This window comes from Cherax quadricarinatus, unplaced genomic scaffold (assembly GCF_038502225.1).
Source record: "Cherax quadricarinatus isolate ZL_2023a unplaced genomic scaffold, ASM3850222v1 Contig178, whole genome shotgun sequence".
Taxonomy (NCBI): Eukaryota; Metazoa; Arthropoda; class Malacostraca; order Decapoda; family Parastacidae; genus Cherax; species Cherax quadricarinatus.
In genome coordinates, this window is record NW_027195204.1 from 53,298 (window position 1) to 80,998 (window position 27,701).

General features: G+C 44.2%; 1 long non-coding RNA gene across 1 annotated transcript in view; it reads right to left on the reverse strand.

Annotated features, from left to right (window-relative positions):
* Positions 1 to 13,417: 13,417 nt before the first annotated feature.
* The window catches only part of LOC138851247 (uncharacterized), a 147,460-nt gene continuing 133,176 nt past the window's right edge, over positions 13,418 to 27,701 (reverse strand). Inside the window, exons 2-3 of the long non-coding RNA XR_011391088.1 lie at positions 17,304 to 17,333; positions 13,418 to 16,556 (exon numbers count right to left, since the gene is read on the reverse strand). This is a non-coding gene — a long non-coding RNA (uncharacterized lncRNA). The remainder of the gene's footprint in view (positions 16,557 to 17,303; positions 17,334 to 27,701) is intronic.

Sequence of the window (27,701 nt, forward strand, 5' to 3'; positions counted from 1 at the left end):
TGTAAACAGCTCGGGTACATTTGTTTGACTTCAGAAACAAACTTATTCCCAGTAAAACCTTGTCCTACATATTCTCTCCACATCCCCATTTACTCTACGCATGACCTACACGTGGGTTTGTCACACTGATTACACACAACTTGACCCGCGAAATCGCAAATGACACGATCGCAAACCAAACTCCATGCCACAGTTTCAAGACTTACTCGCCACAGGTTCAAACCCCGCCCGTACCGTGATCTGTTTACATACAAAGCCTGAGAGTGGGTCCTGATACTAACACTATATAACTTCGGCAACACTCTCCCTCGCAGTACTCGAGTATAATCACTATATTTTATTATATACACTATATATCATTATGGATAACTAAAGTGTCAATGTCCTATAACAAGCCACATGGAGACGAACTCAGAAGATGCGCATACAGATCAATTAATCTTCAGAGTTTGTCTCCATGTGGGTTATTACTCAGCATATATATAATAATAATAATAATTATTATTATTAATTATTATTGGGGATGTCAGTTGTACAGTACTTGGGTAAAATATATCATGTGCCACCCTTATATGGGCCTGTCTGCCGGCCTGTCTACCTGCCGGCCTGTCTACCTCTCCTCAGTATATGCAACTACTAAATGGTCACAAGTTAGACCGAAACGTCTTCATAGTTTCTTTCTCCCATGTGCGGGTTATTTGTGCACGATCCCAAAATAGAGGATAAACCCACCGGATTGTTCCTCTTTCCTCACACGACTCGGCCCTACCAGGTCAACCAGGCTGTGATGGATATGTAGGGGCTGCGAGCCACCAACAGCCTGGTTGACCAGGTAAGCAACAAACGAGCCTGGTCCATGGCCGGGCTCCGGGAGTAGAAGAACATATTTCAAAGCCCAATCCTTTCTAAGGCAGACTACCACCACCCCCAGGATGCCACCTACAACAGTCTACTGACATCCAGGTACCTACTTTCTGCTTGGCGAACAGGGGCAGCAGGTGTAAACCAATATGCCCAAAGTTTCCGCCCGTGCCGAGGATCGAACCACGGACACTCGGCATACGAGCTGAGTGCGCTGTTAACCAAGCCACGGGACTCCGTATTTCTCCGTGCTCTACTGTAAAATTCACAAATGGCTTCCGTTGTATCCTCAGAAACATTCACAAGGAACAAAAACGGCACAATACCGTGACTGAAACAATACACAAATAACCCGCACATAGGAGAGAGGAGCTGACGATGACGCTGGGGTCCGACTTGGACCATTTACAAAGTCACACAGTGTGACTTGTAAATGGTCAAAGTCGGACCGAAACATCGTCGTAAGTTCCCCCTCTCTTTCACCCCCCCCCTCTCTCTCTCTCTCTCTCTTATGGGCGGGTTATTTGTGCTTTATCCAGTCACGATATTGTGCCTTTTTGTTCCTTGTCCTCAAAGATCTGTTAAGTTATACCATAAATTAAGGAAAGATCCTAGACTTCACCTTACGAAAGCAGAAAAAGCAAATGCGATAGTAATTACGGACAAGGTAGATTAGAGGGGGAAAAACAACATACTAGAAAACAGGAGGACCTGACGTACCCCTTAACCTGAACGAACTATTTCAGCACTGATGCTCACACCACGAACTGAAATATACTCTCGGGAAAGCTGAAGTCATGTGCCTTCTCCATAGTTAACTTTTTTGTCATCATGAATAGGCAAGTTTGTGCCAGGCTACACGTGACCAGGAGTGCAAGCGTGCAGGGGGAGGAGGGGGAAGTGAGGATGCTGGGGAAGAAAGGGAAGAGGAGTGAGGATGCTGGGGGAAGGGAAAAATGTGAGGATGCTGGGGAAGAGGGGTTACCGGGACGTTATTCCGGAGATCAACGCCCCCGCGGCCCGGTCCATGACCAGGCCTCCCGATGGATCAGGGCCTGATCAACCAGGCTGTTACTGCTGGCCGCACGCGGTCCAACGTACGAGCCACAGCCCGGCTGATCCGGCACTGACTTTAGGTATCTGTCCAGCTCTCTCTTGAAGGCAGCCAGGGGTTTATTGGCAATTCCCCTAATGCTTGATGGGAGGCTGTTGAACAGTCTTGGGCCCCGGACACTTACGGTGTTTTCCCTTAGTGTACCAATGGCGCCCCTACTTTTTATTGGGGGCATTTTGCATCGCCTGCCCAATCTTTTACTTTCGTAGGGAGTGATTTCTGTGTGCAGATTTGGGACCATTCCTTCCAAGATTTTCCAAGTGTAGATTATATCTATCTCCCTCCTGCGTTCCAACGAGTACAAGTCAAGTGCTTCCAAGCGTTCCCAGTAGTTAAGGTGAGGATGCTGGGGAAAGGGGAAGAGGGGTGAGGATGCTGGGAAAGGGGAAGAGGGGTGAGGATGCTGGGGAAGAGAGGTGAGGATGCTGGGGAAGGGGAAGAGGGGTGAGGATGCTAGGGAAGGGGAAGAGGGGTGAGGATGCTGGGGAAGAAGGGGTAAAAGGGATGAGAATGCTGGGGAAGAAGGAAGAGGGGTGAGGATGCTGGGGGAGGGGGAAGAGACGTGAGGATGTTGGGGAAGGGTGAGGATGCTGGGGAAGAGAGGTGAGGATGCTGGGGAAGGGGGAAGAGGGGTGAGGATGCTGGGGAAGAAGGGGGAAGAGGGGTGAGGATGCTCGGGAAGGGGAAGAGGGGTGAGGATGCTGGGAAAGAAGTGGGAAGAGGGGTGAGATGCTGGGGAAGAAGGGGGAAGAGGGGTGAGGATGCTGGGGAAGAAGGGGGAAGAGGGGTGAGGATGCTGGGGAAGAAGGGGAAGAAGGGGAAGAGGGGTGAGGATGCTGGGAAAGAAGGGGAAGAAGGGGAAGAGGGGTGAGGATGCTGGGAAAGAAGGGGGAAGAGGGGTGAGGATGCTGAGGAAGGCGTGGTAGCTGCAGAACAATATTGTGGGAGCAAGATTATGTTACCCGAGAGCAGGATGCTGACACACCACATTACCGTGTCACGCCAACCACCACCACGACCGCAGCCACAACCACCCACCACGACCACCAACCACCAAAACCACGACTACCACCACAATCACGACCACCACCACAATCACCACCACCCACCACAACCAACATCACAACCAACTCAAGTACATATACCTTTGAAGAGTTTCGAGAGTATCTACTCTCTGAGCCTGGCCATGGGCCAGGCTCGTCTGGTGCTTGCCTGGTGAACCAGGCTGTTGCTGCTGGAGGCCCGCTGCCCGACATATCCATCACAGCCTGGTTGATCTGGCACCTGGTGAAGATACTGTCCAGTTCCCTCTTGAAGGTTTCTACACTGGTTCCAGCCGTGTTTCTGATATCTTCTGGTAAGATGTTGAATAGTCTGGGACCCCGGATGCTGATACAATGTTCCCTAATTGTCCCCACCGCACCCCTGCTCTTCACTGGGTTTATTTAACACTTCCTCCCATATCTCTCACTCCAGTATGTAGTTATGGTAGTGTGCAGATTTGGGACCAAGCCCTCGAGTACCTTCCAGGTATATATCATGTACCTCTCTCTCCTCCGCTCCAATGAGTACATGTTCAAGACGTGCAGGCGTTCCCAGTAGTTTAGATGCTTTACTGGCTCAATGTGAGCCGTAAACGATCTTTGTATTTGTTCCAGCTCAGATATTTCTCCTGCCCTGAACGGGGCCGTCAGCACTGAGCAATATTCTAAGTGAGGGAGCACTAGCGATTTGAAGAGTGTCACCATCGGCATTATTTCCCTTGTTTTGAAAGTTCTCAATACCCACCCAGTCATCTTCCTGGCAGTCGTGATCTTTGTCTTGTTATGGTCTTTAAAAGAAAGGTCCGCTGACATAATTATTCCCAGGTCTTTTACGTGTTCCTTACGTTCTATTTGGTGACCCTCTTGAGTTTTGTATATAGTGCTCCTTTTGAGTTCTTCATTGTTTCCATATCTAAGCAGCTGGAACTTATTACCATTGAACATCATGTTGTTCTCCACTGCCCACTGGAAAACCCTGTTTATGTCTTCCTGTACCTTTTCAGTGTCCTCTACCGTAGTGACTTTCAGGCTTATTTTAGTGTCATCTGCAAATGATACAAAAGTGTGCCGGGTGTTTTTGTCTATGACTGCTATGAGGATGAGAAACAGCAGAGGTGCTAGGACAGTGCCTTGGGGCACTGAGCTTTTGACCTTGCTGATGCTGGATCTTGCCCTGTTCACTAGTACTTTTTTGTGTTGTGTGTTAGGAAATCGAAAATCCATCTGCCTACCTTCCTCGTAATGCCCATGGCCTTTTTGTGAGCTATCACTCCATGATAGCATTTGCCAAATGCCTTTGCAAAATCTGTAAAGGAAAGATAGTCAAGGAAAGATAGATAAACTTCGAAAGTCATCCTCAGCTGAAACAGAGAAATTTAATCCATTTAGTCTGGACCACAAAAAAGACCCTCTGAAAAAAAATGGCTCAAAAGCTATTTATAAAAGGTAGAAAAAAAGTAGTCGATGTGAATAGAAACTAAAAACAAAAAATCAAATAACTTAAATTTTACAAAAGGTCTTCACCAGAACCATCATTCAGAGCTTTACAAGATACATAATTTAGAAATCTCTAACATATTTTCCTTCCATGCCAAAACATCACCTAGCAATTTAAGAAAGAAATGAGATTCAAATATCCTGAATCTCAAATCTAAAGCGTTACAAAAATTATCCCTTAAAATGCCAAGTTCCCTAAAGGCCCCCGTGATCACAAAAAAATTGCCATAACCGAAAAGCTGCAACCCATAAGTGATCAATTTAAATATGCTTCATCGTCAGTGGCACTAAGGAACACCCAACCTGCCACTTCACAAGTATTATCGGCGAAAATGGCCAAGAAAATCACGAAATACTGTACTAAGCCCACTTGGTGGTCCTTCAGCTTAAGGAACTAGTGGAAGCTCTATTCTCCTCCCATTAATCCTTGCCTTAAGCCAAGTAACCGAAGCAAAAGGCTGTTAACGAGCACACTACATAGCAGCCTTTGTCACGGCATCCGCCCAGTCATTACCCGGGCACTAAGGGACCGCGTGCAGAGAGCCTCTACTGAAGCTTGAGCCACATGTTGACCTGAGAATATTGTGCCAGATCAAGTACACTACACGAGTGATATACTCAATTGGGACTCTGACCAGCAATCAAGACGTGAATAGCAAGAGTAGCATGGAACTGCACTGTGAACACCAAGGACTCAAACTCGGGGGGAGGGGGGGAAGAATAGAGGCAAACATGGAAACTAAAAATACAGGAATTTTAGCAAGTACTTTATCACTAAATTAACTAAATTAAACGAGCTGTGGAAGTATGAGGTAAACTCCACACACGTTTTATGAGTAAACAGGACTGAAATCAGAAGCCATAAGTCAGCCGTGCCAGTCGACGAAGTAGACCTTTGTTGGAGAAGCCAAAAACCAGCAGTGCCAGTTAACGAAGAAAACCTTTGTTGGAGAAGCCAGGAACCAGCAGTGCCAGTAAACAAGGTAAACCCTTGTTGGCGAGTATAAATCTTGAGAATCTGCGAGCATGCTCGAACGCACATTGTATATATCGGAAACAGGGGCAGACAATAAGGAGAACCAAATTAATCTTACTGATTTTAGGAGACTTTGATAACTGGGGACCCCCCCCCCCCCATCTCCACATGAAGGTCTCGACAAAACAGGCACCAACAGGGAATTTTTTGAGCCAGTATGTGAAAGAAAACGAGCTAGAGGCTGACTCAGTGAATCTGGACCTAATTTGAAAGTTTACGGCTGGAACTGAAGAATTTAATGCAGATTGTTAAGAAGGACTGGAGACCACGATGAACTAAGATCTGACTGCCCACTGCAAGCTGGGTTGGTGAAATCTGAGGCAGATGGCAAACAGGATTCAAAAAACCTTGCTAAAGAAAAATGATCTTGACAACATATGCTATGGCGGATGCAACAGATTTAAATCAAGAACGCAGTAAATAAAGTATAAGTTACATAACAAGACCTAGCAAAGCAAACTAATATCCAAATATTGAGAAAAACAAGAAATTTAAAACGGAATAGTGCCAAACGAAACATCCACAGCATTATTATCTGACGTATACAAAGAAAAATAAGTCTTATCTATCAGCCAGGTAAGGTGCGACAGCCCGTCGTCCCTCCGTCACTCCTGCTCCACCAAATGTCACGAGGTGCCTTAAAGCAGCGTTCGACTCTTCTTCGGCGACCTATATTTCAAGCAACCTATACGGTTATGAGAGCGAGGAGACAGCAAACTGATCAAGATTGATGTCACTACCTAGTTCGCGTGTTGAAGAAGTAAAGGTGTCTGGAGCCACATACTTCTCAGCATTACTTCCTCAGAATGGCCTGTCACATCTTGAAGTTTAACCGAGGGTACAGTAAAACATCTTAATATGTTATTACGAACTAGAGAATTCTGAAGATCTGCTGTCATGCCGATATTATCTTCTTTGGTAAGATGTGTAAGGAAGAAGGATGGGTAAGGATAGAAATAAGAAAAAAAAGGCACAATACCGTGACTGGAACGATACACAAATAACCCGCACATAAGAGAGAGAAGCTTACGACGACGCTTCGGTCCGACTTGGACCACCGACTTTGTCAATGGTCCAAGTCGGACCGAAACGTCGTCGTAAGCTTCTCTCTCTTATGTGCGGGTTATCTGTGTAAGGATAGAAATATTGGAAAAGGGTGGGAGGGGGAGAGAGGTAGGATATAAAAGGTAAGTGGCCCAACCACTTTGGTGTAATTTAAAAAGTGTATGTGAGATAAGATATTCTTGAAGGAGTATAATACTAACCCATCAGAGTCACAGATATAACAGATATATAAGTACATGACTCTGAATTGGTAGTAAATATACAAGTTGCAATTGCCTTTTTTTTGCGATTGCACAATCCGAGGAAGGTTACTAAAAATTCAATTTGTCGTATTAAACAAAATTATCCAATCACAATAATGATCTCAGACTTGATATATGGTTTGAAACGAGGAAAGGGACTACGGCAGCTCCTCTTCCTCAGGACCCTCTTAGCCTACGAGGATACGAGACGACATGAGTGAGTCAAGTAGAAAATGAGTGTGACATCCGATATAATAAAGATGAGGCAAGGTAGGAGAGGAATAAGTTGAGTAAAGGCAGTAAAGGGAAAGTGTGCCAACGGGTGGGAGAAGCGACGTGCCCGTCACAGGAAGCGTCGCCCACAACGTTACATCGATTCCACTATTGTCTTCAGCACTCCCGACTCTTGTTCGGCCGCAGGGGAGAAATGGAGGCCGCTTCTGCGGGAGAATATGACCAAAAGGAAGCAATGGGAAAACGAGGGAATGGGGGCACGAAGTTGCGAGAACGAGGGGCAGCGTAGCTGACGTTGAGAATGTTCAAAAATAATTATGGCTGCAGTTTAATCTCATGAGCTAAAGGGACAATTTTCCCCACCCTATGTAAAACGTGAAATTAGTTTTTACTATTACCTGGAGTATACCTTACTACTATTTCTTCTACTACTACTACTTCCACTACCTACTACTTTATCATTACTTCCTCTTCTAGCTCTCTTATTCCCGTCCCTGTATCTCTCTCTCTCTCTCTCTCTCTCTCTCTATATATATATATATATATATATATATATATATATATTATATATATATTATATATATATATTATATATATATATATATATTATATATATATATTATATATATATATATATATTATATATATATATTATATATATATATTATATATATATATATATATATATATATATATATATATATATATATATATATATATTACACACATACACACACACACACACACACACTGGACCCCGGTTAACGCCTGGCTCGGATAGCGCCAAAATCGGATAACGCCTCGCTTTGGCGTAAAAAAAAATGGCTCGGATAACACCTAAAAACTCTGTTAGAAACTCGGTTAGGAGATTTCGTCCCAAACGTGTCTGCTGGGCGCCATGAGCGGGCCCGGCCAGTCACCCAGTCTACCAGCCAGTGTGCCAATGTTTACAAAGCCAGTGAGAATGATTCTGAGTGTACATGCGATATATTTTATATTATTCCATTGTTTTTGGTGCTTGTAACTGCTAAATAAGCCACCATGGGCCCCAAGAAAGCTTCTAGTGCCAGCCCTATGGTAAAGAATGTGAGAAACACATAATTTAAGAAAGTTTGTAGAAAAATACGAAAGTGGTAGTGGTAGAGGGTAGTAGTGATGGTGGTAGAGGGTAGTAGTGATGGTGGTAGAGGGTAGTAGTGATGGTGGTAGAGGGTAGTAATGGTGGTAGAGGGTAGTGGTGTGGTGATGATGGTAGAGGGTGGTGGTGATGATGGTAGAGGGTTACCTGGAGGTTATTCCGGGGATCAACGCCCCCGCGGCCCGGTCCACGACCAGGCCTCCCGATGGATCAGGGCCTGATCAACTAGGCTGTTACTGCTGGCCGCACGCAGTCCGACGTACGAGCCACAGCCCGGCTGATCCGGCACTGACTTTAGGTATCTGTCCAGCTCTCTCTTGAAGGCAGCCAGGGGTTTATTGGCAATTCCCCTAATGCTTGATGGGAGGCTGTTGAACAGTTTTGGGCCCCGGACACTTATGGTGTTTTCTCTTAGTGTACCAATGGCGCCCCTACTTTTTATTGGCGGCATTTTGCATCGCCTGCCCAGTCTTTTACTTTCGTAGGGAGTGATTTCTGTGTGCAGATTTGGGACCATTCCTTCCAAGATTTTCCAAGTGTAGATTATGATATATCTCTCCCTCCTGCGTTCCAACGAGTACAAGTCAAGTGCTTTCAAGCGTTCCGGGTGGTGGTGATGATGGTAGAGGGTGGTGGTAGAGGGTGGTGGTAGAGGGTGGTGGTAGAGGGTGGTAGTAGATGGTGGTAGTAGAGGGTGGTAGTAGAGGGTGGTAGTAGAGGGTGGTAGTAGAGGGTGGTAGTAGAGGGTGGTAGTAGAGGGTGGTAGTAGAGGGTGGTAGAAGAGGGTGGTAGAAGAGGGTGGTAGTAGAGGGTGATAGTAGAGGGTGGTAGTAGAGGGTGATAGTAGATGGTGGTAGTAGAGGGTGATAGTAGATGGTGGTAGTAGAGGGTGATAGTAGATGGTGGTAGAGGGTGATAGTAGATGGTGGTAGTAGAGGGTGATAGTAGATGGTGGTAGTAGAGGGTGATAGTAGAGGGTGGTAGTAGATGGTGGTAGTAGATGGTGGTAGTAGATGGTGGTAGTAGAGGGTGATAGTAGAGGGTGATAGTAGAGGGTGGTAGTAGAGGGTGGTAGTAGAGGGTGGTAGTAGAGGGTGGTAGTAGAGGGTGGTAGTGATGGTGGTAGAGGGTGGTAGTGATGGTGGTAGTGATGGTGGTAGAGGGTGGTAGTGATGGTGGTAGAGGGTGGTAGTGATGGTGGTAGAGGGTAGCAGTGATGGTGGTAGAGGGTAGCAGTGATGGTGGTAGAGGGTAGCAGTGATGGTGGTAGAGGGTAGCAGTGATGGTGGTAGAGGGTAGCAGTGATGGTGGTAGAGGGTGGTAGCGATGGTGGTAGTAGAGGGTGGTAGTGGTTGTGATGGTGGTATGGTATGATAAGACATGGTGAGGCTGCCAGTTCTGATAAAGAGGCGGCTGAAAAATATGTGCAGGACTTTAAGGGGTACATAGAGGCTGAAAAATTAAAACCCCACAAGTGTTCAATTGTGACGAAACAGGCCTATTTAAGAAGAAAATGCCAAACAGGACCTACATTACTCAGGAGGAAAAGGCACTCCCAGGACACAAGCCAGAAAAGGACTTGTTACCTGAAGTCTTTATGGAAGGGGATTTCCCTTCCAAACAATAGAACACCTTCATCCTCTGCTTTCCTCCCATCTCATCACTCATCAACAAGTCCACAATAAAGGTAAGTGTGATGTTATTATTGTTTTATTCGTCATGTATCATTGTTTTCTGTGTAGGGAAATGTATATTTCATGTAAACAAATTATTTTGTTTAATACTCTTGGGTATATGGAATGGATTAATTGGATTTCCATTATTTCTTATGGGGAAAATTAATTCGGTTAAAGGCTAAATCGGTAAAAGGCTAGCTCTCTGGAACGGATTAAAGGCGTTAACCGAGGGTCCACTGTATATACATAATATATATATATATATATATATATATATATATATATATATATATATATATATATATATATATATATATGTGCCTAGGACAAAATGGTAACACACACACACACATATATACTACAGGCCTAGTGTCTAATCGACATGTGCCTAGGACAAAATGGTAATTAACACACACACACACACACACACACACACACACACACACACACACACACACACACACACACACACACACACACACACACACACACACACAGGGATGTTAGAGTGTATTTCTTCCGTCACAGAGTTGTTAGGAAGTGGAATAGTCTGGCAAGCAATGTAGTGGAGGCAGGAACCACACAGTTTTAAGTCGAGGTATGATAAGCTCTTGGAGCAGGGAGAGGGAGGACTCAGTAGCGGTCAGTGATGAGGCGGGGCCAGGAGCTGAATCTCGACCCCTGCAACCACAATTAGGTGGGTACACACACACACACACACACACACACACACACACACACACACACACACACACACATACACACACCTTTTCTCTGTTACTCTAAGTTGTCCAAGTCGGACCGAAACGTCGTCGTAAGCTCTCCTATGTGCGGGTTATTTGTGTATTGTACCAGTCACGGTATTGTGCCTTTTGTTCATTATGAGGATGGTTGTGGCTTCCTTCCAATCAGTTTGTCAAACTTAAGATAACAGGTGTGAAAGCATATTCTTTGTATAGCTATTTAGTATCCCGTTGCCAACAGAGAAGTTCCTAATAGTCATTGTCAGCCTATGGAACCTGTTTTCTGTCTCAAATATTACGCAATTCCTTTTTAATAGTGGTGGTAGCGAGCACCATAGAGAACACTGTTAAAGCACTGTTAGTTTTAAGACTGGCTTGTCATGGATTCCAATCCTATTCCTCCCGGTATTCAAATACGTTATTGTAAACGATTTGCTGATTTGTGTTTGTGACTATTTGCCAATAAGACATTTACGTCTTTAATAAGACAAAACGGTTAAGTAATGGCTATAATCATGACCATACGTTTTCAAGGGGTGAAGGGGTAAGCCAGTGGAAGGCCTCGGTCAGATGACCAAAAGCTTCAGTTGTGGGTCATCATATGACTAAGACCCGCAACAGGAGACCCTTGTCATGTTTCTTGACAAACCTTACCTAACCTAACCTTAATAAGCCAAGAGTGGTTCGCCAGACTGAGCCAAAAAGATGGAGACAAATGACGCAAAGTCAACCAGTGTAGAAAGAATTCCAGAGAGGAAATTTAGAGAAGTTTCGCCAATGGAATACGCTTCTCAGTTATTAACTGAAGAAGCTTCCATAGGCGAAACTTCTAAATAAAATTTCTATCAAAAATTTTATTTCTCATGAACGCATTGACCACGTCTGCCCTCTGCCTCGTCTTCAGTGCCCCTGGGTTATCAGCAGGAGCGAGGTCATGCACGTCTAAAGCATCTGCTGACTTCGCTTCACTGGGAAGGGAAAGAATCTGGGAGAGGAACTTTCTCTTGACGTGGGCCACAAAGACCTTCCAAAAGATGTAAATTATTCAGCAGTAATATATAGCATTTCGAAAAATGAGGCCCAGTGGAGAGATGGTGCAGCTTATTTGTGTATTGTTCCAGTCACGGTATTGTGCCATTTTGTTCTTTATGGCTGTATTTTCTATTTTGAAGCCAGTAAAACCCATGTTTACATAAAATTCGTAGAAAATCTGTGTCAATTAGCATTTATTATCTGTCAGTTAAGGGACCAACGAGAAGCCAACTCCACGTAGAATGCCGGGTCACCCCACATGGAGAAGACTCAGGCCAGGACCCGTCCTGACGAACCTACCTGTACCTGTCCACAAAGCAAATTCTGGGTATTTTGCGTGAATTAAGAAGATATTCATGCAAAATAGTTGAAATCTGCTCATAGTGCATATAGTGTCGGGACAATACCTCTAAATCTCATTCCTAAAGGTACTGTATGATTCCTACGGGTTTAGTGCTCACCAGGAAATAAACATGTCCGTGCAAGTATGGTACTACTTATAATCGCGAAATTTAGCAGCTGAAAAAATATATATTCAGGTTTTGTCAATATATTTAATTCTTATTTCTAAAATATTTTCCATCAAATGTTACCGCGCGCAGAAACTAAAATATTCGTATGTAATGTTCTTTGACGTACCATTTACTAAGAAGATTCTTTTCTCCTGTAAGGAGTATTCTTTTTTAATCTTCTTTACGAAGATTTATCTTCTGTATTTATATATTTACTTGCATTATTTCGGGTTTCCAGTAGTACTGAAGAAATTTTGGGCAGTTCCTGGAAATTCTGGACAGTTCCTGGAAATGGTGTATACATACAAACACGTACGTACGTATGTACATACTTCATGTGTGTGTATGTTTATGTTTGTATGTATACACCACGCTTACGTACGTACGTAAGCGTGCCCGTGTGTAGCGAATCGTACAGAAAAAAAATTGTGGATAAAAAAAGATTGTGTTACTGGCCATGCTGTAATGTTAAATAAAATACATGTTACTGATCTAAACACCGAGTACTCCCATTCTAACTAGAATATAAAACCACCCATAGATAAATTAGACACGGCAATACTTGCACCACTTATCACATTCAAGTAATCGAGAACTGTTGTTTAATATATTCTCTCCTACCTGTGTTCCAGAGACAACATCTGAGGAGCTCGGAGATTCTAATAGTTTAAATGTTTAACCATGTCACTGAGAGTAGTAAATATCCCACAAGTTAACTCAGCAGCTATCACAATCTACAACCAACCAAACGCGTGAAGTCAGTGTGACTCTGTAAATGGTCCAAGTCGGACTGAAACGTCGTCGTAAGCTCCTCTCTTCTATGTGCGGGATGTGTGTGTGTGTATTGTTCCAGTCACGGTACTGTGCCTATTATTATTATTTATATTGTTCCAGTCACGGTACTGTGCCTTTTATTATTATTATTATTATTATTTAGTCATATGCGCAACATCTGGTTGCTTTTATGTAGACGCCTCGCCATCCAGTGGCTTTATCAATACAAATTCAAGGACATAACTGGAAGACAGTAGAACTATATATACAAAAGATGAGGTAATCAGTCCCTCAGCCTTGTTGCTGGTGAAGAGCACCGTAGTCTTGCATAGTCTGAAGCAAAGACATGAAGACTGGCGCTTATACACTATGTACAACCAACAGCGTCTAAACTAACACTAGTACTGATTTATGTCAATAATTAAGGCTCCCACATGCCTTTAACTCTCCCTCCCCTCCTCCCACCCTCCTTCCGCAATCTACATCATTCCTCATTGTATGTCCTTCCGCTGATAAGATTGTAAATTTAAAACCCTTATTGTTAACATAGCTTTAGTGCGTTATCAGGCCTCCTAAGCTTGCTGTACCCTCCTCTTACCACAGCAACCACAGAACAACTATCCTCCCCTTCCCACAACAGAACAACAGAACTTTCTGTACCTTCCCACATCAGCTACAGAACACTAATAACTTCCACAGATTCGCTACAACAGCCCTCCCCATACGCACCAGCCACAAATTCCTACGCACAACAGTGATAAATTACTACAACACACACCAGCCACAGATTACTACAACACCCGCCCAATACTCCAGACAGCAGCCAAAGGCCACAACAACACCCCCACCCCTCCCAGCGATAGACCATGAAATCACCACGAATAAGCCAGACTACTACAGAAACTTTATCTCACCATCCACAGACTGCACCACAACCCATTAAATCTGAACGCAGTGTAACACACTGGTCAGTGGCACAACTGAACTCCCGTTAAGATGAGGCACCAATTTATACTAGTATTAAATATTCTTGCCTTTTGGTGCTGCAGCAGTTCCTTTAAGTGCTGTATTGTATCGCGGAGTACACTGCTTGGATCACAAGAGAAAGGGCCTGAGTTCAATCCCAAGCACAGAGACGTACTGTTAGGTCACTGTACATGTACTGTCCCTGTTCACCTAACAAAGCACATAACTAAAAGCTACTCTTGTTCAGGGTCTCTTGTTGGGAAAGAAGACTTAAGGATCCCAGTGGAAGTAAGACATGGTGCTAGGTTTTCTTGGTGCATCCTGGGATATTAACCTGGTCCAGGGTGACTTGCGTTACCCTGACCCATTAACTTGGGCTATCCTGGATTACCCTGGGCTATTGGGCTACCCTGGGTTACCCTGGGCTATTAGGCTATCCTAGGTTATCCTGGGCTATGAACTTGGGCTATGTTGGGTTACCCTGGGCTATGAACTTGGGCTATCCTGGGTTACCCTGGGCTATGAACTTGGGCTATCCTGGGTTACCCTGGGCTATGAACTTGGGCTATCCTGGGTTACCCTGGGCTATTGGGCTACCCTGGGTTACCCTGGGCTATGAACTTGGGCTATGTTGGGTTACCCTGGGCTATGAACTTGGGCTATCCTGGGCTATTAACTTAAGCTATCCTGGGTTACCCTAGGCAATTAACTTGGGCTATCCTGAGTTACCCTGGGCTATGAATTTGGACTATCCCGAGTTACCCTGGGCTATTAACTTGGGCTATCCTGGGTTACCCTAGACAATTAAGCAATTAACTTGGGCTATCCTGAGTTACCCTGGGCTATGAACTTGGACTATCCTGAGTTACCCTGGGCTATTAACTTGGGCTATGAACTTGGGCTATCCTGGGTTACCCTGGGCTATTAGCTTGGGCTATCCCAGGCTATTAACCCTGCCGATTATAAAAAGTGTTTTTTCCCCCTGTATGTTCATTTTAAGCAAGGGTGTTTAAGCCTCAGCAACACACGCCGGACAAAGTTGGGCTACACTGGGCTACTAAGTTGAACCTCCCTGCACCTACAAGTTGGTGTAGTCAACGTGAGAAGCAAACCGGCTGCAGATAACATCCAGTTGAACTGCAGCACCAAGACCCACAATGTATTACGCAAGACCACACTTAACCAACCCGACTTTCTCGGCCGCTCCCGACCAAGGAAATAACGTGACCAGGGATGGTAGTTTCTTTTCAAGAGGCAATAGGCAAACTTTCTAGGAAAGTCACAAAGACTTTGCCAGGTATCCTAGTCGTAGGACTATAACGACGCTGCGCACACGAACGTTAAACGCAGATGCAACATGTGGAAAAAGACGCTTTATGTACAGTTCAGGACATTAGGAGGAAACGCATCGCCATCTTCTTGCATCTTCTCTAATAGTTAATGAGGTCACAGTGAAACACTGTACCAATAAAAACTGCGTCTGAAAATGTCTCGTCAGTCATAATAAGATACAATAGCTTATAGAATTTATGTTTAACGTAAAGATATTATCTCCGCTAAACATTTAAGATGTATCAACTTTACTAGTAATATACCTCTGACCTGTTCCGAGGGTTCTACATCGTGCCCCGGCCTCCCAGAGAAAAGGTAAGACCTTTGACCTTTACCTTTAATAAGTTTCGAGAGTTTTTCTACTGCCGGAGCCGGGCCGTGACCCAGGCTTGTCTGGTACTTGCCTGGTTAACCAGGGTGTTACTGCTAGGGGCCCTCTGACCCACATATCCACCACAGCCTGGAGATGTCTGTCCAGTTTCCTCTTGAAGACTGGTACACTTGTCGCAGCAGTGTTTCTGACAATATCTGGCAAGACGTTGCATAATCTGGGACCACGGATGTTGATACAAAGATAAAAAAAAAAAATTGCCGAGTCGAATGCAAGAGAGTACAGTTAGACAGTAAGAGTAGGGGGGAGAGAACCTGGAGAGCAAAATAGTTAAGTTAATGAGTGAAGGTGAGCGTAGGAAGAGACTAGGGAGGGTAGTATTAAGACCGCAGATAAAGGCAGTTTGAGGGGCAGTGAAACCATGTAGCAAGGAACTGAGGTTAGGAGATTTAAAAGCTACGGTCGAGTGGAACAGGAAAATAAGGGGAGAGAGAGGTTAAGAAAAAATGAGTGAACAGAGGGAGGAAAGATTAACAAAATAAAAAGATTGGAAAAACCTGACAGGGCAGAAGGGGATTTCAGAGGGTAAAGGCAGTAAGACATGGAAGTAAAGAATGAAAGAGGGACCTAGAGAAAGCAGTTCCCCTTGCAACTCTAACAATTGCTACTTACGTCATCTAATGACCTTGTCCATGAGGAAAAATATTTAAAGTCAAATAATCATGGTGTAGGCCAATACTGGATTCATGAAGAAAATCATGTCGCCTTGTGTCGGAGCACTCCATGTACGGGAAACACCACTACAATATGTGTAACTGACTCTGGGAAGAATATCTGGGGCACGAACGTGCAGCCTGGCCTGCTAATGGCCTCTACTAAGTTTACCTGTAGCTTACCTGCTGTAGCTCCTGGGGATCACCACCACCGCAGCCAGGTCTCTGACCAGGCCTCCTGGTCATGCTGTTGGTGATAAATGCATTTAGTCCAACTTAAGTCACCACAGCTCGGATGGAAAAAAAATTTATCATTAGGAACTGGCATGAAATTAGAACCTGAGACATGCAAGTAAAGCATTATGAAGTCCAAAGTTGTACCAGAAGATTAGTCAGAGATGAGGGACCTAATTCGTGAAGATAAAAGCACTCAACAATGGAAGAATAAAGCAAGAGGAAACATTGCCACAACATGCAAAATACTAGAGGCATGTACCACAAAGATATACACAAGCTGTTAACGAGGAGTGGGGAACATAAGGGAGGATATAAATGGAAAATAAGCCCTAAAATGAGCTAGAGATACACAACCAACTTCTCCAGTATACCTGTAGCATGTTTCTAGTGTACTTTTATCACAACTCTGAGGTAAAACATAAATCTTGATTGCTTGATCATCAGGCTGTCAATGAAGCCTTAATTCACTAGGACACGGCCTGGACCGGACCGCGGGGGCGGTGACCCCCGCAAACATCCATCAGGTGTAGCACCAAAGTGGCTGATGTGGCATTGCTTGCAGAACTGGTACAGTTTCTTCTGGACGTCTCTAAATACGACAAAGCTCGTGGAATTTGGGGAAGCAACACACTGGTTGATTAACTCTTATAGAGATGTGAGCCAAGTGACTAAGCCCGCTCCAACAAACACAGGTTAATAGATAAAACAAGTACACACAAACACATGCCCGGGGCCACCACAACAAATCTTTACTTACTTTTGATGGGACGACCGTTCGGTGCATCGCCTTCAAAGAGAGAGAAACTTTGCATAAGAAACATGAGACGGTTATCACAGCGTAAGCCTATTAAAATGTTCGGGGGAACAGGGTAAGGGTATCAGAAATTAAGGTCAAAAAATACAATTAAAGCCATTAAAAAACTTACTCGTGTACACTCAAGAGGTGCGTGACCAGCACCAGAGTCTGCCCTTGACACTAATATCATCCTGCTGTTTTATACAACAAAAACAGTTTCCTAATGCACTCTCTCTGACTATTCCACCACCCCACCATCTTTCACAACAGCGTCCACTCTCCTACTCCCGACAGGCGAGCGTTACACATAACTAGAGGGGAGGTGAGGCAACACTATTTACAAGAATGCATAAAATTCACATATTTACACGGGCACCTGCAACAGATTGAGGATCTGCTGATCTCTCCTATCTTGACATATGATATTACTTAATAACTAAACTTTTTTTACTAAAATGTTTAATAATTAATTACCCTCATCTCCCTCATTTAGTGCAGACACTGACAACGTGCTATACAAATCGAAACCGTCACAAACTTGTTCTGAGCACGTCTTTTTCTCCATCCTGTAGGCAACTCTGGCTGGAGAACAGACATGTTGATACCTAGTGTGTAGACATATATATACAAGTCTAGACATTTACTGAAGAAATATTTCGTTTCAAGTGGATTCTTCAGTATCTCGAAAAGACCCAATATCTTGAAATGTGCCTGTGACTATCTGCAGGTATCCGTCTTGTGACCCAAAGTACTATCTACTGCGTCAAGGCACTGGTGTATTGTATAAGTGAAAAATGGTATAAAGAACCGACATGATGGAAAAAAAAAGATGCAGCGTAAAGCAATCCTTAATTGACAAAGTTCCCCCCCCCACGGAGGGTGAAATGCCGTGAAACAAAAGCATTACACTGCATGTTTGTCCCTTTCCACGGTATTGCCTCGATTTTACAGGACCCACCACCAACCCAGGATGACTCCCGTGCTCTGGCATCACACACACACACACAAACACACACACACAAACACACACACACAAACACACACACACAAACACACACAAACACACACAAACACACACAAACACACACACAAACACACACACAAACACACACACAAACACACACACCAGAGTGAGAGGGGAGGATGAACCAGCAAGATTGGACCTTGTGTTCACCCTGGGCAGCTCAGACATTGAGGACATCAAGTATGAGAGTCCCCTAGGAGCTAGCGACCACGTGGTTCTGTGCTTTGAATACATAGTAGAGCTGCAAGTGGAGAGAATAACAGGAATTGAATGGGAAAAGCCTGACTATAAAAGAGGGGACTACATAGGGTTGAAGAACTTCCTGCAGGAGGTCCAGTGGGACAGAGAACTGGCAGGAAAGCCAGTAAATGAAATGATGGAATATGTAACAACAAAATGCAAGGAGGCAGTGGAAAGGTTTATTCCCAAGGGCAACAGTAACAACGGGAAGACCAGAACGAGCCCCTGGTTTACCAGACGGTGTAAGGAGGCAAAAACAAAGTGCAATAGAGAATGGAAAAAGTACAGAAGGCAGAGAACACTCGAAAATAGGGAGATCAGTCGCAGAGCCAGGAATGAGTATGCACAGGTAAGGAGGGAGGCCCAGCGACAGTATGAAAATGACATAGCATCGAGAATCAAGACTGACCCGAAACTGTTGTATAGCCACATCAGGAGGAAGACAACAGTCAAAGACCAGGTGATCAGATTAAGGACAGAAGGTGGAGAACTCACAAGAAATGATCAGGAGGTATGTGAGGAGCTGAACAGGAGATTTAAGGAAGTTTTTACAGTAGAGACAGGAAGGGCTGGGGGAAGACAGCACAGAAGGGAACATCAAGAGGGAATATACCAACAAGTGCTGGATGACATACGAACAACTGAGGAGGAGGTGAAGAAGCTCTTAAGTGACCTTGACACCTCAAAGGCGATGGGACCGGACATCTCCCCATGGGTCCTTAGAGAAGGAGCAGAGATGCTGTGCGTGCCTCTAACCACAATCTTCAACACATCCCTTGAAACTGGGCAACTACCTGAGAAATGGAAGACAGCTAATGTAGTCCCCATATTTAAGAAAGGAAACAGAAACGAGGCACTAAACTACAGACCTGTGTCTCTGACATGTATTGTGTGCAAAGTCATGGAGAAGATTATCAGGAGGAGAGTGGTCGAACACCTGGAAAGGATCAAGATTATAAATGAAAACCAGCATGGGTTCATGGAAGGCAAATCTTGTATCACAAACCTCCTGGAGTTTTATGACAAGGTAACAGAAGTAAGACACGAGAGAGAGGGGTGGGTAGATTGCGTTTTTCTAGACTGCAGGAAGGCCTTTGACACAGTTCCCCACAAGAGATTAGTGCAGAAGCTGGAGGATCAGGTGCATGTAAAAGGGAGAGCACTGCAATGGATAAGGGAATACCTGACAGGGAGGCAGCAACGAGTGATGGTACGTGAAGAGGTATCACAGTGGGCGCCTGTTACGAGCGGGGTCCCACAGGGGTCAGTTCTAGGACCAGTGCTATTTTTGATATATGTGAACGACATGATGGAAGTAATAGACTCTGAAGTGTCCCTGTTCGCAGATGACGTGAAGTTGATGAGAAGAATTAAATCGGACGAGGATGAGGCAGGACTGCAAAGAGACCTGGACAGGCTGGACATGTGGTCCAGTAACTGGCTTCTCGAATTCAATCCAGCCAAATGCAAAGTCATGAAGATTGGGGAGGGGCAAAGAAGACCGCAGACAGAGTATAGGCTAGGTGGACAAAGACTACAGACCTCACTCAGGAAGAAAGACCTTGGGGTGACCATAACACCGAGCACATCACCGGAGGCACACATCAACCAAATAACTGCTGCAGCATACGGGCGCCTGGCGAACCTGAGAATGGCGTTTCGATACCTTAATAAGGAATCGTTCAAGACACTGTACACTGTGTATGTTAGGCCCATACTGGAGTATGCAGCACCAGTCTGGAACCCACACCTGGTCAAGCACGTCAAGAAGTTAGAGAAAGTACAAAGGTTTGCAACAAGGCTAGTCCCAGAGCTCAAGGGAATGTCGTACGAGAAAAGGTTAAGGGAAATCGGACTGGCGACACTGGAGGACAGAAGGGTCAGGGGAGATATGATAACGACATACAAGATACTGCGGGGAATAGACAAGGTGGACAGAGATAGGATGTTCCAGAGAGGGGACACAGGGACAAGGGGTCACAACTGGAAGCTGAAGACTCAGACGAGTCACAGGGACGTTAGGAAGTATTTCTTCAGTCATAGAGTTGTCAGCAAGTGGAATAGCCTAGCAAGTGAAGTAGTGGAGGCAGGAACCATACATAGTTTTAAGAAGAGGTATGACAAAGCTCAGGAAGCAGAGAGAGAGGACCCAGTAGCGATCAGTGAAGAGGCGGGGCCAGGAGCTGAGTCTCGACCCCTGCAACCACAATTAGGTGAGTACACACACACACACACACACACACACACACACACACACTAGAGGATATCTTCCCCACCCTTCGTGAACCCTTCTCATACAAAACACCTGAAAAAGTTGCAGCAAGTCGCCCCAGTTCCAGCACTAGGTTACGGGACCGCACTCTTCCACCCTCGCCACATCTCACTTTTGCCTTAACTCCTTCCTTGCCCCCTTCCATCGTTTCCACGTCTATCTTTTCTATTTTCCTTTCCGCTTTCATCTCTTCCCTCCCCAAGCATCTGGTTCACTACCTCCCACTATTTTAATACCTCACTTCCACACCACCCTTCTACAATCCCCTCTTCCACTTTCCAGTCTCCACTTTGTTGAATACAAACTATTTTCCACTATCTCTTGACTTCCATCTCACCTCTCCCCAAGTCTTCCAACTCTCATCCGTATACTTAGTAATGCTAATTACAAAAGTCTGCTATTAGTTCCCCCCCCCCCATCAATGGCCGTCACCCCTCGAAACCCTGGTCCTAGTTTTAAGTTATTGTACGTTAAAGGTGTGGAATACAAGACCCTGCCTATCATGGGCCAGTATTGCTGATGGTATGTAATGCCCTCAAGTATTGAAGAGCTGCCCATTTGTCTTGTAGAAAAAGACACTTAAGGGGCACGTCACTTTCCCTGTTTTCTAATATGTTATTTTTTCCCCTATAATCTACCTTGTCCATAATTACTACCGTATTTGCTTTGTCTGCTTTCGTAAGGTGAAGTCCATGATCTTTCCTTAAATTAAACCATGAATTAAGGAGATCCTAGACTTCGCCTTACGAAAGCAGACAAAGCAAATGCAATAGTAATTATGGACAAGGTAGATTATAGTGGGAAAATAAACACAATATTAGGAGACAGGGAAACTAACGAGACTCTTAAGTACAGCTCAAGACATTTATTAAAGGAAACGTTTCGCCACGAGTGGCTTCTTCAGTCTGTGTCTTACCACGGGCCCATACACCTGTTGCTGTGCTGCTCAATTCTTCTGTTCTTATGGGATATGATTGTGCGTGTTGTGATAAACACAGGCAACTGGGTAGATGTGTTTATAGACCATACGGTCATTTAAGGCTGTTAACACACTGAATCTCGACCAGTGAAGGACATTTTTCAGAATGGCCGCAATACGTCATTCGGTCAACGAAAGCATGTCATACACATCAGTGCTGGAACATGACTCTAGAAATGATTTCTAGTGAGCAATTTTTTCCAACTGCCTACGCTGCATCGAGCAAAATTTCGAAAATGGACCAGAATATGGATTTCATTTTGTCATGAATTAAAATGCGGCCTCAGCAGCAATAATTAATAAAACTCAAAAATATAATTAAAATGCAATAAAAGAAATTCGAAGTCTTAAATTATATTCGTATATATATATATATATATGTCAGTGAACTATACTAAAAAGACAGTAAAAATTACAAAAATAGTAAGAGAAGACTATGGTGTTATTGTAAGCAAATTTGCAGGCGCCAGCCTGCAAATTTGGTACATATACACACATGATAATTCCCCAGAATTCAACCTCCAGGTGGTGGCAACGTCACCCATGAACCCTCCACGCGTCATCATCCATCATCCAACCCAAGCCATCTAGACAGGGAAGGTACAGGCTGAGATTCTTTAGCAAGCACTGAAAACTTGTTGCTGATGCACTGCTTGTGTCAGGAAGGAAAAAGGGAAAGGTTCTCTACTGGCGACCCTTCTGGGATACAATAATTCACCTGCCTTTATCTATTTCCGTGTTGTAGTAATCATAAATTAGGACAGCAAATCTTTCAGTAACTGACAAGACCTGTAACACTGACACGTGTGGGGTGCTGCCTAGCACCCCACACCTTTATAACAGATACCGACAAACTGGTTTAGAAAGACACGTGAACAAACACTAGGACCTTGATTAAGGTCCCAGAACCGAAACGTTTTGTAATAAATGTCCTAGTGTTTGCTAAACCTGCCTAACACAGCTTCTCCTACTGATAGTATCTGTAGACATGTTTCCCAGGCTTCCTTCGGCTTTGGATTTGACCTTACCACGAAAACTGTCTAATATCCTGTAAGGGCCTGTGTAATGAAGGCAGTACCTTGCATCTCTGTTCACCAGCCTCTGAGCGAAGGAACCTGCGTGAAACCGAAACGTTTCCCGGTTCCCATGTGACCATCTAGTTATAGATGGTCACAGCAAATATTATAAAGACAAATGGTCAGGATAAGAACAGCTGGTAAAATCTAACGATAGTTATACAGTCACCCAGTGCGCCATCGTGTAGCTGCATCATCCTCGTGTCCGCTTCACGACTGCATGACACTAGGTCCTTCATTTTTACAGGCACACTATACCCCAAGTTTCTTCCACGGGTTAAAACTACTGTTCCAGGAGGTTATAATTCAACAATGTCGGCCAATCCAGCCAAAGTGGTTAAGCCAGGAACAGTCTCTCGACTCCTCCGCAAAAGAAACTCGGAGAGCACATCTGTACAGGAAAAAAAAAAAAGCCAGAATTGTTACAATAAACTGCCATCTGGCGAGGTTGGAATAGCAATACTGCGGCTGGACGTTAAGTATTAATAAAGGTGTGAAACGCAGTTTTGGGTCGTGTATAATTTACTAGCAAGCCGCCTGGCTACCATCCAATCTCCAAGATGAATCGTCATCTTTAGATCCTTTTCTAAATAAATTTAATAATATATAATTATTTTTTAAGTTTAAAATGCGGCCTCAGCAGCAATAATTAATAAAACTTAACAAGATAATTAAAATGCAATAAAAGAAATCGGAGGTCTTAAATTATATTCCTACATATAAATATATGTCAGTGTATCCCCTGAACTATACTAATACACACACACACACACACACATATATATAATATATATATATATATATATATATATATATATATATATATATATATATATATATATATATATATATATATATATATATATATACACACACACACATACAAATATACACACACACACTTATATATGTCGTCTCGAATAGGTAAAATTTGCTATTTTGGCTTAAATAGCAACGCTCTTCTTGCCAAATAAGGCAAGCGAAAATCTGTGCATGCAATAATTTCGGAAAAATCATTCAGAACGTAACGAAAAAATATATATATTTCATTGTGTTTATTAAATTATTGTAAACTTATCTAAAATATATTTAGTTGGATTGCGCTTGTTATAATAAGGTTAGGCAAGTTTTCTAAGGTTCTTCTGGCACAAATTTATTAATTTTTACATTAACATAAATGAAAAAATATATCTTTAAACGTACAAGAGAAAATTTTAGAAAGGACTTAATTTTAAACGAGTTCTTGCCAATAGACCAGTTTTATCTATTCGGCACGACAGGTATGTGTTGTGTGTATACGTGTGTGTGTATACGTGTGTGTGTATATACATGTTTATATATATATATTTTATATATATATATATTTTATATTTATATATATATATATATATATATATATATATATATATATATATATATATATATATATATATATATATATATATATATATATATATATGGTTATAAGAGAGAGAGAGAGAGAGAGAGAGAGAGAGAGAGAGAGAGAGAGAGAGAGAGAGAGAGAGAGAGAGAGAGAGAGAGAGAGAGAGAGAGAGAGAGAGAGAGTGAGAGTGTGAGTGTGAGTGTGAGTGTGAGTGTGAGTGTGAGTGTGAGTGTGTGTGTGTGTGTGTGTGTGTGTGTGTGTGTGTGTGTGTGTGTGTGTGTGTGTGTGTGTACGTACTCGCCTAGTTGAGGTTGCAGGGGTCGAGTCCAAGCTCCTGGCCCCGCCTCTTCACTGTGTGTGTACTCACCTAATTGTACTCACCTAATTGTGGTTGCAAGGGTCGAGACTCAGCTCCTGGCCCCGCCTCTTCACTGATCGCTACTGGATCCTCTCTCTCTCTGCTTCCTGAGCTTTGTCATACCTCTTCTTAAAACTATGTATGGTTCCTGCCTCCACTACTTCACTTGCTAGGCTATTCCACTTGCTGACAACTCTATGACTGAAGAAATACTTCCTAACGTCCTTGTGACTCGTCTGAGTCTTCAGCTTCCAGTTGTGACCCCTTGTCCCTGTGTCCCCTCTCTGGAACATCCTATCTCTGTCCACCTTGCCTATTCCCCGCAGTATCTTGTATGTCGTTATCATGTCTCCCCTGACCCTTCTGTCCTCCAGTGTCGTCAGTCCGATTTCCCTTAACCTTTCCTCGTACGACATTCCCTTGAGCTCTGGGACTAGCCTTGTTGCAAACCTTTGTACTTTAACTTCTTGACGTGCTTGACCAGGTGTGGGTTCCAGACTGGTGCTGCATACTCCAGTATGGGCCTAACATACACAGTGTACAGTGCCTTGAACGATTCCTTATTAAGGTATCGGAACGCTATTCTCAGGTTTGCCAGGCGCCCGTATGCTGCAGCGGTTATTTGGTTGATGTGTGCCTCCGGTGATGTGCTCGGTGTTATGGTCACCCCAATGTCTTTCTCCCTGAGTGAGGTCTGTAGTCTTTGTCCACCTAGCCTATACTCTGTCTGCGGTCTTCTTTGCCCCTCCCCAATCTTCATGACTGAATTTGGCTGGATTGAATTCGAGAAGCCAGTTGCTGGACCACATGTCCAGCCTGTCCAGGTCTCTTTGCAGTCCTGCCTCATCCTCGTCTGATTTAATTCTTCTCATCAACTTCACGTCATCTGCGAACAGGGACACTTCAGAGTCTATTCCTTCCATCATGTCGTTCACATATATCAAAAATAGCACTAGTCCTAGAACTGACCCCTGTGGGACCCCGCTCGTAACAGGCGCCCACTGTGATACCTCTTCACGTACCATCACTCGTTGCTGCCTCCCTGTCAGATATTCCCTTATCCATTGCAGTGCCCTCCCTTTTACGTGCGCCTGATCCTCCAGCTTCTGCACTAATCTCTTGTGGGGAACTATGTCAAAGGCCTTCCTGCAGTCTAGGAAAACGCAATCTACCCACCCCTCTCTCTCGTGTCTTACTTCTGTTACCTTGTCATAAAACTCCAGGAGGTTTGTGATACAAGATTTGCCTTCCATGAACCCATGCTGGTTTTCATTTATAATCTTGTTCCTTTCCAGGTGTTCGACCACTCTCCTCCTGATAATCTTCTCCATGACTTTGCACACAATACATGTCAGAGACACAGGTCTGTAGTTTAGTGCCTCGTTTCTGTTTCCTTTCTTAAATATGGGGACTACATTAGCTGTCTTCCATTTCTCAGGTAGTTGCCCAGTTTCAAGGGATGTGTTGAAGATTGTGGTTAGAGGCACGCACAGCATCTCTGCTCCTTCTCTAAGGACCCATGGGGAGATGTCCGGTCCCATCGCCTTTGAGGTGTCAAGGTCACTTAAGAGCTTCTTCACCTCCTCCTCAGTTGTTCGTATGTCATCCAACACTTGTTGGTATATTCCCTCTTGATGTTCCCTTCTGTGCTGTCTTCCCACAGCCCTTCCTGTCTCTACTGTAAAAACTTCCTTCAATCTCCTGTTCAGCTCCTCACATACCTCCTGATCATTTCTTGTGAGTTCTCCACCTTCTGTCCTTAATCTGATCACCTGGTCTTTGACTGTTGTCTTCCTCCTGATGTGGCTATACAACAGTTTCGGGTCAGTCTTGATTCTCGATGCTATGTCATTTTCATACTGTCGCTGGGCCTCCCTCCTTACCTGTGCATACTCATTCCTGGCTCTGCGACTGATCTCCCTATTTTCGTGTGTTCTCTGCCTTCTGTACTTTTTCCATTCTCTATTGCACTTTGTTTTTGCCTCCTTACACTGTCGGGTAAACCAGGGGCTCATTCTGGTCTTCCCGTTGTTACTGTTGCCCTTGGGAATAAACCTTTCCACTGCCTCCTTGCATTTTGTTGTGTATTGTTGTTACATATTCCATCATTTCATTTACTGGCTTTCCTGCCAGTTCTCTGTCCCACTGGACCTCCTGCAGGAAGTTCTTCAACCCTATGTAGTCCCCTCTTTTATAGTCAGGCTTTTCCCATTCAACTCCTGTTATTCTCTCCACTTGCAGCTCTACTATGTATTCAAAGCACAGAACCATGTGGTCGCTAGCTCCTAGGGGACTCTCATACTTGATGTCCTCAATATCTGAGCTGCCCAGGGTGAACACAAGGTCCAATCTTGCTGGTTCATCCTCCCCTCTCACTCTGGTAGTGTCCTTAACATGTTGGTGCATGAGGTTTTCCAGCACCACGTCCAACATCCTGGCTCTCCATGTTTCGGGACCCCCATGTGGCTCCAGGTTTTCCCAGTCAATCTCCCTGTGGTTGAAATCCCCCATAACCAGCAACTTTGCTCTGCTGGAGTGAGCTCTTCTTGCCACCTCAGCAAGTGTGTCCACCATTGCTCTGTTGCTCTCTTCATATTCCTCTCTTGGCCTCCTGCAGTTCTGTGGTGGATTATACATCACTGCAATGACCACTTTGTGTTCCCCAGACTGAAGTGTACCTGCTATGTAGTCTCTTTCTCCCGTCTCATCTATTCCTTCCATTTTCTCGAATTTCCATCTGTTTTTTACGAGCAGAGCAACCCCACCTCCCCCCCTGCCCCTTCTATCTTTCCTCATGATCTGGTATCCTGGTGGGAAGATTGCATCTGTTATTGTCTCCATGAGTTTTGTTTCTGTAACTGCTATGATGTCTGGGGACTTCTCATTGATTCTTTCTTGCCATTCCATTCTATTTTGTTCCATCCTCTCTACATGGTCGAACCACCTCAATAACCCCTCCTCAGCCCCTTGGATAATAGTTTTGGTAATCCCGCAACTCCTACTCTCCAAACTACGGATTCTCTACA